Below are 12630 nucleotides of genomic sequence, written 5' to 3'. Positions count from 1 at the left end.
ACCAGGATCTCTAGGACCCCGTGTACCAGGATATCTAGGACCCAATCTACCAGGATCTCTAGGACCCCATGTACCAGGATCTCTAGGACCCCATGTACCAGGATCTCTAGGACCCTGTGTACCCGCGTCTCCAGGACCCCGTGTACCAGGATCTCTAGGACCCCGTGTACCAGGATCTCTAGGACCCCATGTACCAGGATCTCTAGGACCCCATGTACCAGGATCTCTAGGACCCGTGTACCTGGATCTCCAGGACCCTGTGTACCAGGATCTCTAGGACCCCGTGTACCAGGATCTCCAGGACCCCGTGTACCAGGATCTCTAGGACCCTGTGTACCAGGATCTCTAGGACCCCGTGTACCAGGATCTCTAGGACCCTGTGTACCAGGATCTCTAGGACCCTGTGTACCAGGATCTACAGGACCCCGTGTACCTGCACCTCAGGGACCCCGTGTACCAAGATCTCTAGGACCCCGTGTACCTGGATCTCCAGGACCCCGTGTACCAGGATCTCCAGGACTCCGTGTACCAGGATCTCCAGGACCCTGTGTACCAGGATCTCTAGGACCCCGTGTACCAGGATCTCCAGGACCCCGTGTACCAGGATCTCCAGGACCCCGTGTACCAGGATCTCTAGGACCCCGTATACCAGGATCTCCAGGACCCCGTGTGCCAGGATCTCCAGGACCCCGTGTACCAGGATCTCTAGGACCCCGTGTACCAGGATCTCTAGGACCCCGTGTACCAGGATCTCTCGGACCCCGTGTACCAGCATCTCTAGGACCCCGTGTACCAGGATCTCTAGGACCCCGTGTGCCAGGATGTCCAGGACCCCGTGTACCAGGATCTCTAGGACCCCATGTACCAGGATCTCCAAGACCCCCTGTACCAGGATCTCTAGGACCCCGTGTACCAGGATCTCCAGAACCCCGTGTACCAGGATCTCTAGGACCCCGTGTACCAGGATCTTAGGACCCCGTGTACCAGGATCTCCAGGACCCCGTGTCGCAGGATCTCCAGGACCCCGTGTACCAAGAACTCTAGGACCCCGTGTACCAGGATCTCTAGAACCCCGTGTACCAGGATCTCTAGGACCTCGTGTACCAGTAACTCTAGCACCCCGTGTACCAGGATATCTAGGACCCCGTGTACCAGGATCTCTAGGACCCCGTGTACCAGGATCTCTAGGACCCCGTGTAACCAGGATTTCTAGGACCCCGTGTACCAGGATCTCTAGGACCCCGTGTGCCAGGATCTCTAGGACCCCGTGTACCAAGATCTCTAGGACCCCGTGTATCAGGATCTCCAAGACCCCGTGTCCCAGGATCTCTAGGACCCCGTGTACCAGGATCTCTAGGACCCCCGTGTACCAGGATCTCTAGGACCCCGTGTACCAGGATCTCCAGGACTCCGTGTACCAGGATCTCTAGGACCCCGTGTACCAGGATCTCTAGGACCCCGTGTACCAGGATCTCCAAGACCCCGTGTACCAGGATATCTAGGACCCCGTGTACCAGGATCTCCAGAACCCCGTGTACCAGGATCTCTAGGACTCCGTGTACCAGGATCTCTAGGACCCCGTGTTCCAGGATCTCCAGGACCCCGTGTATCAGGATCTCCAGGACCCCGTGTACCAAGAACTCTAGGACCCCGTGTACCAGGATCTCTAGAACCCCGTGTACCAGGATCTCTAGGACCTCGTGTACCAGTAACTCTAGCACCCCGTGTACCAGGATATCTAGGACCCCGTGTACCAGGATCTCTAGGACCCCGTGTACCAGGATCTCTAGGACCCCGTGTGTCAGGATCTCTATGACCCCGTGTACCAATATATGTAGGACCCCGTGTATCAGGATCTCCAAGACCCCGTGTACCAGGATCTCCAGAACCCCGTGTACCAGGATCTCTAGGACCCTGTGTACCAGGATCTACAGGACCCCGTGTACCTGCACCTCAGGGACCCCGTGTACCAAGATCTCTAGGACCCCGTGTACCTGGATCTCCAGGACCCCGTGTACCAGGATAACCAGGACTCCGTCTACCAGGATCTCCAGGACCCTGTGTACCAGGATCTCTAGGACCCCGTGTACCAGGATCTCCAGGACCCCGTGTACCAGGATCTCCAGGACCCCGTGTACCAGGATCTCTAGGACCCTGTGTACCAGGATCTCCAGGACCCCGTGTACCAGGATCTCCAGGACCCCGTGTACCAGGATCTCTAGGACCCCGTGTACCAGGATCTCTAGGACCCCATGTACCAGGATCTCTCGGACCCCGTGTACCAGCATCTCTAGGACCCCGTGTACCAGGATCTCTAGGACCCCGTGTGCCAGGATGTCCAGGACCCCGTGTACCAGGATCTCTAGGACCCCGTGTACCAGGATCTCCAAGACCCCTGTACCAGGATCTCTAGGACCCCGTGTACCAGGATCTCCAGAACCCCGTGTACCAGGATCTCTAGGACGCCGTGTACCAGGATCTTAGGACCCCGTGTACCAGGATCTCCAGGACCCCGTGTCGCAGGATCTCCAAGACCCCGTGTACCAAGAACTCTAGGACCCCGTGTACCAGGATCTCTAGAACCCCGTGTACCAGGATCTCTAGGACCTCGTGTACCAGTAACTCTAGCACCCCGTGTACCAGGATATCTAGGACCCCGTGTACCAGGATCTCTAGGACCCCGTGTACGAGGATCTCTAGGACCCCGTGTAACCAGGATTTCTAGGACCCCGTGTACCAGGATCTCTAGGACCCCGTGTGCCAGGATCTCTAGGACCCCGTGTACCAAGATCTCTAGGACCCCGTGTATCAGGATCTCCAAGACCCCGTGTCCCAGGATCTCTAGGACCCCGTGTACCAGGATCTCTAAGACCCCCGTGTACCAGGATCTCTAGGACCCCGTGTAGCAGGATCTCCAGGACTCCGTGTACCAGGATCTCTAGGACCCCGTGTACCAGGATCTCTAGGACCCCGTGTACCAGGATCTCCAAGACCCCGGGTACCAGGATATCTAGGACCCCGTGTACCAGGATCTCCAGAACCCCATGTACCAGGATCTCTAGGACTCCGTGTGTCAGGATCTCTATGACCCCGTGTACCAATATATGTAGGACCCCGTGTATCAGGATCTCCAAGACCCCGTGTCCCAGGATCTCTAGGACCCCGTGTACCAGGATTTCTAGGACCCCGTGCACCAGGATCTCTAAGACCCCGTGTACCAGGATCTCCAGGACCCCGTGTACCAGGATCTCTAGGACCCCGTGTACCAGGATCTCTAGGACCCCATGTACCAGGATCACTAGGACCCCGTGCACCAGGATCTCCAAGACCCCGTGTCCCAGGATCTCTAGGACCCCGTGTACCACGATCTCTAGGACCCCGTGTACCAGGATCTCAAGGACCCGTGTATCAGGATCTCCTAGACCCCGTGTCCCAGGATCTCTAGGACCCCGTGTACCAGGATCTCTAGGACCCCGTGTACCAGGATCTCTATGACCCTGTGTACCCGCGTCTCCAGGACCCCGTGTACCAGGATCTCTAGGACCCCGTGTACCAGGATCTCCAGGACCCCGTGTTCCAGGATCTCTAGGATCCCGTGTACCAGGATCTCTAGGACCCCGTGTACCAGGATCTCTAGGACCCCGTGTACCAGGATCTCCAGGACCCCGTGTACCAGGATCTCTAGGACCCCGTGTACCAGGATCTCTAGGACCCCGTGTACCAGGATCTCTAGGACCCCGTGTACCAGGATCTCTAGGACCCCGTGTACCAGGATCTCTAGGACCCCGTGTACCAGGATCTCTAGGACCCTGTGTACCCGCGTCTCCAGGACCCCGTGTACCAGGATCTCTAGGACCCCGTGTACCAGGATCTCCAGGACCCGTGTACCAGGATCTCTAGGACCCCGTGTACCAGGATATCTAGGACCCTGTGTACCAGGATCTCCAGGACCCCGTGTACCAGGATCTCTAGGACCCCGTGTACCAGGATCTCCAGGACCCCGTGTACCAGGATCTCTACGACCCCGTGTACCAGGATCTCTAGGACCCCATGTACCAGGATCTCTAGGACCCCGTGTACCAGGATCTCTAGGACCCCGTGTACCAGGATCTCTAGGACCCTGTGTACCCGCGTCTCCAGGACCCCGTGTACCAGGATCTCTAGGACCCCGTGTACCAGGATCTCTAGGACCCCATGTACCAGGATCTCTAGGACCCTGTGTACCCGCGTCTCCAGGACCCCGTGTACCAGGATCTCTAGGACCCCGTGTACCAGGATCTCCAGGACCCTGTGTACCAGGATCTCTAGGACCCCGTGTACCAGGATCTCCAGGACCCCGTGTACCAGGATCTCCAAGACCCCGTGTACCAGGATATCTAGGACCCCGTGTACCAGGATCTCCAGAACCCTGTGTACCAGGATCTCTAGGACTCCGTGTACCAGGATCTCTAGGACCCCGTGTTCCAGGATCTCCAGGACCCCGTGTATCAGGATCTCCAGGACCCCGTGTACCAAGAACTCTAGGACCCCGTGTACCAGGATCTCTAGAACCCCGTGTACCAGGATCTCTAGGACCTCGTGTACCAGTAACTCTAGCACCCCGTGTACCAGGATATCTAGGACCCCGTGTACCAGGATCTCTAAGACCCCGTGTACCAGGATCTCTAGGACCCCGTGTAACCAGGATCTCTAGGACCCCGTGTACCAGGATCTCTAGGACCCCGTGTGTCAGGATCTCTATGACCCCGTGTACCAATATATGTAGGACCCCGTGTATCAGGATCTCCAAGACCCCGTGTACCAGGATCTCCAGAACCCCGTGTACCAGGATCTCTAGGACAATGTGTACCAGGATCTACAGGACCCCGTGTACCTGCACCTCAGGGACCCCGTGTACCAAGATCTCTAGGACCCCGTGTACCTGGATCTCCAGGACCCCGTGTACCAGGATAACCAGGACTCCGTGTACCAGGATCTCCAGGACCCTGTGTACCAGGATCTCTAGGACCCCGTGTACCAGGATCTCCAGGACCCCGTGTACCAGGATCTCCAGGACCCCGTGTACCAGGATCTCTAGGACCCCGTGTACCAGGATCTCCAGGACCCCGTGTACCAGGATCTCCAGAACCCCGTGTACCAGGATCTCTAGGACCCCGTGTACCAGGATCTCTAGGACCCCGTGTACCAGGATCTCTCGGACCCCGTGTACCAGCATCTCTAGGACCCCGTGTACCAGGATCTCTAGGACCCCGTGTGCCAGGATGTCCAGGACCCCGTGTACCAGGATCTCTAGGACCCCGTGTACCAGGATCTCCAAGACCCCCTGTACCAGGATCTCTAGGACCCCGTGTACCAGGATCTCCAGAACCCCGTGTACCAGGATCTCTAGGATGCCGTGTACCAGGATCTTAGGACCCCGTGTACCAGGATCTCCAGGACCCCATGTCGCAGGATCTCCAAGACCCCGTGTACCAAGAACTCTAGGACCCCGTGTACCAGGATCTCTAGAACCCCGTGTACCAGGATCTCTAGGACCTCGTGTACCAGTAACTCTAGCACCCCGTGTACCAGGATATCTAGGACCCCGTGTACCAGGATCTCTAGGACCCCGTGTACGAGGATCTCTAGGACCCCGTGTAACCAGGATTTCTAGGACCCCGTGTACCAGGATCTCTAGGACCCCGTGTGCCAGGATCTCTAGGACCCCGTGTACCAAGATCTCTAGGACCCCGTGTATCAGGATCTCCAAGACCCCGTGTCCCAGGATCTCTACGACCCCGTGTACCAGGATCTCTAGGACCCCCGTGTACCAGGATCTCTAGGACCCCGTGTAGCAGGATCTCCAGGACTCCGTGTACCAGGATCTCTAGGACCCCGTGTACCAGGATCTCTAGGACCCCGTGTACCAGGATCTCCAAGACCCCGGGTACCAGGATATCTAGGACCCCGTGTACCAGGATCTCCAGAACCCCATGTACCAGGATCTCTAGGACTCCGTGTACCAGGATCTCTAGGACCCCGTGTTCCAGGATCTCCAGGACCCCGTGTATCAGGATCTCCAGGACCCCGTGTACCAAGAACTCTAGGACCCCGTGTACCAGGATCTCTAGAACCCCGTGTACCAGGATCTCTAGGACCTCGTGTACCAGTAACTCTAGCACCCCGTGTACCAGGATATCTAGGACCCCGTGTACCAGGATCTCTAGGACCCCGTGTACCAGGATCTCTAGGACCCCGTGTAACCAGGATCTCTAGGACCCCGTGTACCAGGATCTCTAGGACCCCGTGTGTCAGGATCTCTATGACCCCGTGTACCAATATATGTAGGACCCCGTGTATCAGGATCTCCAAGACCCCGTGTCCCAGGATCTCTAGGACCCCGTGTACCAGGATCTCTAGGACCCCGTGTACCAGGATCTCTAGGACCCCGTGTACCAGGATCTCCAGGACCCCGTGTACCAGGATCTCTAGGACCCCGTGTACCAGGATCTCTAGGACCCCATGTACCAGGATCACTAGGACCCCGTGCACCAGGATCTCCAAGACCCCGTGTCCCAGGATCTCTAGGACCCCGTGTACCACGATCTCTAGGACCCCGTGTACCAGGATCTCAAGGACCCGTGTATCAGGATCTCCTAGACCCCGTGTCCCAGGATCTCTAGGACCCCGTGTACCAGGATCTCTAGGACCCCGTGTACCAGGATCTCTAGGACCCTGTGTACCCACGTCTCCAGGACCCCGTGTACCAGGATCTCTAGGACCCCGTGTACCAGGATCTCCAGGACCCCGTGTTCCAGGATCTCTAGGATCCCGTGTACCAGGATCTCTAGGACCCCGTGTACCAGGATCTCTAGGACCCCGTGTACCAGGATCTCCAGGACCCCGTGTACCAGGATCTCTAGGACCCCGTGTACCAGGATCTCTAGGACCCCGTGTACCAGGATCTCTAGGACCCCGTGTACCAGGATCTCTAGGACCCCGTGTACCAGGATCTCTAGGACCCCGTGTACCAGGATCTCTAGGACCCTGTGTACCCGCGTCTCCAGGACCCCGTGTACCAGGATCTCTAGGACCCCGTGTACCAGGATCTCCAGGACCCCGTGTACCAGGATCTCTAGGACCCCGTGTACCAGGATATCTAGGACCCTGTGTACCAGGATCTCCAGGACCCCGTGTACCAGGATCTCTAGGACCCCGTGTACCAGGATCTCCAGGACCCCGTGTACCAGGATCTCTACGACCCCGTGTACCAGGATCTCTAGGACCCCATGTACCAGGATCTCTAGGACCCCGTGTACCAGGATCTCTAGGACCCCGTGTACCAGGATCTCTAGGACCCTGTGTACCCGCGTCTCCAGGACCCCGTGTACCAGGATCTCTAGGACCCCGTGTACCAGGATCTCTAGGACCCCATGTACCAGGATCTCTAGGACCCTGTGTACCCGCGTCTCCAGGACCCCGTGTACCAGGATCTCTAGGACCCCGTGTACCAGGATCTCCAGGACCCCGTGTACCAGGATCTCTAGGACCCCGTGTACCAGGATCTCCAGGACCCCGTGTACCAGGATCTCCAAGATCCCGTGTACCAGGATATCTAGGACCCCGTGTACCAGGATCTCCAGAACCCTGTGTACCAGGATCTCTAGGACTCCGTGTACCAGGATCTCTAGGACCCCGTGTTCCAGGATCTCCAGGACCCCGTGTATCAGGATCTCCAGGACCCCGTGTACCAAGAACTCTAGGACCCCGTGTACCAGGATCTCTAGAACCCCGTGTACCAGGATCTCTAGGACCTCGTGTACCAGTAACTCTAGCACCCCGTGTACCAGGATATCTAGGACCCCGTGTACCAGGATCTCTAAGACCCCGTGTACCAGGATCTCTAGGACCCCGTGTAACCAGGATCTCTAGGACCCCGTGTACCAGGATCTCTAGGACCCCGTGTGTCAGGATCTCTATGACCCCGTGTACCAATATATGTAGGACCCCGTGTATCAGGATCTCCAAGACCCCGTGTACCAGGATCTCCAGAACCCCGTGTACCAGGATCTCTAGGACAATGTGTACCAGGATCTACAGGACCCCGTGTACCTGCACCTCAGGGACCCCGTGTACCAAGATCTCTAGGACCCCGTGTACCTGGATCTCCAGGACCCCGTGTACCAGGATAACCAGGACTCCGTGTACCAGGATCTCCAGGACCCTGTGTACCAGGATCTCTAGGACCCCGTGTACCAGGATCTCCAGGACCCCGTGTACCAGGATCTCCAGGACCCCGTGTACCAGGATCTCTAGGACCCCGTGTACCAGGATCTCCAGGACCCCGTGTACCAGGATCTCCAGAACCCCGTGTACCAGGATCTCTAGGACCCCGTGTACCAGGATCTCTAGGACCCCGTGTACCAGGATCTCTCGGACCCCGTGTACCAGCATCTCTAGGACCCCGTGTACCAGGATCTCTAGGACCCCGTGTGCCAGGATGTCCAGGACCCCGTGTACCAGGATCTCTAGGACCCCGTGTACCAGGATCTCCAAGACCCCCTGTACCAGGATCTCTAGGACCCCGTGTACCAGGATCTCCAGAACCCCGTGTACCAGGATCTCTAGGATGCCGTGTACCAGGATCTTAGGACCCCGTGTACCAGGATCTCCAGGACCCCATGTCGCAGGATCTCCAAGACCCCGTGTACCAAGAACTCTAGGACCCCGTGTACCAGGATCTCTAGAACCCCGTGTACCAGGATCTCTAGGACCTCGTGTACCAGTAACTCTAGCACCCCGTGTACCAGGATATCTAGGACCCCGTGTACCAGGATCTCTAGGACCCCGTGTACGAGGATCTCTAGGACCCCGTGTAACCAGGATTTCTAGGACCCCGTGTACCAGGATCTCTAGGACCCCGTGTGCCAGGATCTCTAGGACCCCGTGTACCAAGAGCTCTAGGACCCCGTGTATCAGGATCTCCAAGACCCCGTGTCCCAGGATCTCTACGACCCCGTGTACCAGGATCTCTAGGACCCCCGTGTACCAGGATCTCTAGGACCCCGTGTAGCAGGATCTCCAGGACTCCGTGTACCAGGATCTCTAGGACCCCGTGTACCAGGATCTCTAGGACCCCGTGTACCAGGATCTCCAAGACCCCGGGTACCAGGATATCTAGGACCCCGTGTACCAGGATCTCCAGAACCCCATGTACCAGGATCTCTAGGACTCCGTGTACCAGGATCTCTAGGACCCCGTGTTCCAGGATCTCCAGGACCCCGTGTATCAGGATCTCCAGGACCCCGTGTACCAAGAACTCTAGGACCCCGTGTACCAGGATCTCTAGAACCCCGTGTACCAGGATCTCTAGGACCTCGTGTACCAGTAACTCTAGCACCCCGTGTACCAGGATATCTAGGACCCCGTGTACCAGGATCTCTAGGACCCCGTGTACCAGGATCTCTAGGACCCCGTGTAACCAGGATCTCTAGGACCCCGTGTACCAGGATCTCTAGGACCCCGTGTGTCAGGATCTCTATGACCCCGTGTACCAATATATGTAGGACCCCGTGTATCAGGATCTCCAAGACCCCGTGTCCCAGGATCTCTAGGACCCCGTGTACCAGGATCTCTAGGACCCCGTGTACCAGGATCTCTAGGACCCCGTGTACCAGGATCTCCAGGACCCCGTGTACCAGGATCTCTAGGACCCCGTGTACCAGGATCTCTAGGACCCCATGTACCAGGATCACTAGGACCCCGTGCACCAGGATCTCCAAGACCCCGTGTCCCAGGATCTCTAGGACCCCGTGTACCACGATCTCTAGGACCCCGTGTACCAGGATCTCAAGGACCCGTGTATCAGGATCTCCTAGACCCCGTGTCCCAGGATCTCTAGGACCCCGTGTACCAGGATCTCTAGGACCCCGTGTACCAGGATCTCTAGGACCCTGTGTACCCACGTCTCCAGGACCCCGTGTACCAGGATCTCTAGGACCCCGTGTACCAGGATCTCCAGGACCCCGTGTTCCAGGATCTCTAGGATCCCGTGTACCAGGATCTCTAGGACCCCGTGTACCAGGATCTCTAGGACCCCGTGTACCAGGATCTCCAGGACCCCGTGTACCAGGATCTCTAGGACCCCGTGTACCAGGATCTCTAGGACCCCGTGTACCAGGATCTCTAGGACCCCGTGTACCAGGATCTCTAGGACCCCGTGTACCAGGATCTCTAGGACCCCGTGTACCAGGATCTCTAGGACCCTGTGTACCCGCGTCTCCAGGACCCCGTGTACCAGGATCTCTAGGACCCCGTGTACCAGGATCTCCAGGACCCCGTGTACCAGGATCTCTAGGACCCCGTGTACCAGGATATCTAGGACCCTGTGTACCAGGATCTCCAGGACCCCGTGTACCAGGATCTCTAGGACCCCGTGTACCAGGATCTCCAGGACCCCGTGTACCAGGATCTCTACGACCCCGTGTACCAGGATCTCTAGGACCCCGTGTACCAGGATCTCTAGGACCCCGTGTACCAGGATCTCTAGGACCCCGTGTACCAGGATCTCTAGGACCCTGTGTACCCGCGTCTCCAGGACCCCGTGTACCAGGATCTCCAGGACCCCGTGTACCAGGATCTCTAGGACCCCATGTACCAGGATCTCTAGGACCCTGTGTACCCGCGTCTCCAGGACCCCGTGTACCAGGATCTCTAGGACCCCGTGTACCAGGATCTCCAGGACCCCGTGTACCAGGATCTCTAGGACCCCGTGTACCAGGATCTCCAGGACCCCGTGTACCAGGATCTCTAGGACCCCGTGTACCAGGATCTCTAGGACCCCGTGTACCAGGATCTCTAGGACCCCGTGTACCAGGATCTCTAGGACCCCGTGTACCAGGATCTCTAGGACCCCGTGTATCAGGATCTCCAAGACCCCGTGTCCCAGGATCTCTAGGACCCCGTGTACCAGGATCTCTAGGACCCCCGTGTACCAGGATCTCTGGGACCCCGTGTACCAGGATCTCCAGGACTCCGTGTACCAGGATCTCTAGGACCCCGTGTACCAGGATCTCTAGGACCCCGTGTACCAGGATCTCCAAGACCCCGTGTACCAGGATATCTAGGACCCCATGTACCAGGATCTCCAGAACCCCGTGTACCAGGATCTCTAGGACTCCGTGTACCAGGATCTCTAGGACCCCGTGTACCAGGATCTCCAGGACCCCGTGTATCAGGATCTCCAGGACCCCGTGTACCACGAACTCTAGGACCCCGTGTACCAGGATCTCTAGAACCCCGTGTACCAGGATCTCTAGGACCTCGTGTACCAGTAACTCTATCACCCCGTGTACCAGGATATCTAGGACCCCGTGTACCAGGATCTCTAGGACCCCGTATACCAGGATCTCTAGGACCCCGTGTAACCAGGATCTCTAGGACCCCGTGTACCAGGATCTCTAGGACCCCGTGTGTCAGGATCTCTATGACCCCGTGTACCAATATCTGTAGGACCCCTTGTATCAGGATCTCCAAGACCCCGTGTCCCAGGATCTCTAGGACCCCGTGTACCAGGATCTCTAGGACCCCGTGTACCAGGATCTCTAGGACCCCGTGTACCAGGATCTCCAGGACCCCGTGTACCAGGATCTCTAGGACCCCGTGTACCAGGATCTCTAGGACCCCGTGTACCAGGATCTCTAGGACCCCGTGCACCAGGATCTCCAAGACCCCGTGTCCCAGGATCTCTAGGACCCCGTGTACCACGATCTCTAGGACCCCGTGTACCAGGATCTCAAGGACCCCGTGTATCAGGATCTCCTAGACCCCGTGTCCCAGGATCTCTAGGACCCCGTGTACCAGAATCTCTAGGACCCTGTGTACCCGCGTCTCCAGGACCCCGTATACCAGGATCTCTAGGACCCCGTGTACCAGGATCTCCAGGACCCCGTGTTCCAGGATCTCTAGGATCCCGTGTACCAGGATCTCTAGGACCCCGTGTACCAGGATCTCTAGGACCCCGTGTACCAGGATCTCCAGGACCCCGTGTACCAGGATCTCTAGGACCCCGTGTACCAGGATCTCTAGGACCCCGTGTACCAGGATCTCTAGGACCCCGTGTACCAGGATCTCTAGGACCCCGTGTACCAGTAACTCTAGCACCCCGTGTACCAGGATATCTAGGACCCCGTGTACCAGGATCTCTAGGACCCCGTATACCAGGATCTCTAGGACCCCGTGTAACCAGGATCTCTAGGACCCTGTGTACCAGGATCTCTAGGACCCCGTGTGTCAGGATCTCTATGACCCCGTGTACCAATATCTGTAGGACCCCTTGTATCAGGATCTCCAAGACCCCGTGTCCCAGGATCTCTAGGACCCCGTGTACCAGGATCTCTAGGACCCCGTGTACCAGGATCTCTAGGACCCCATGTACCAGGATCTCCAGGACCCCGTGTACCAGGATCTCTAGGACCCCGTGCACCAGGATCTCCAAGACCCCGTGTCCCAGGATCTCTAGGACCCCGTGTACCACGATCTCTAGGACCCCGTGTACCAGGATCTCAAGGACCCCGTGTATCAGGATCTCCTAGACCCCGTGTCCCAGGATCTCTAGGACCCCGTGTACCAGAATCTCTAGGACCCTGTGTA

At 57.9% G+C, this 12630-nt stretch overlaps 1 protein-coding gene across 1 annotated transcript in view; it reads right to left on the bottom strand.

Annotated features, from left to right (window-relative positions):
• Positions 1-12630, bottom strand: part of LOC116945064 (potassium channel subfamily T member 2-like) — a 62057-nt gene that overhangs the window by 21698 nt on the left and 27729 nt on the right. The gene's annotated exons all lie outside the window — the stretch shown is intronic.

The sequence above is a fragment of the Petromyzon marinus genome, chromosome 22 (assembly GCF_048934315.1).
Source record: "Petromyzon marinus isolate PM22_M1 ecotype Great Lakes invasive population chromosome 22, UKy_Petmar_22M1.pri1.0, whole genome shotgun sequence".
Classification (NCBI taxonomy): Eukaryota; Metazoa; Chordata; class Hyperoartia; order Petromyzontiformes; family Petromyzontidae; genus Petromyzon; species Petromyzon marinus.
Note: the sequence above shows the minus strand (reverse complement) of the source record. Positions and strands in the feature narration are given on the sequence as shown.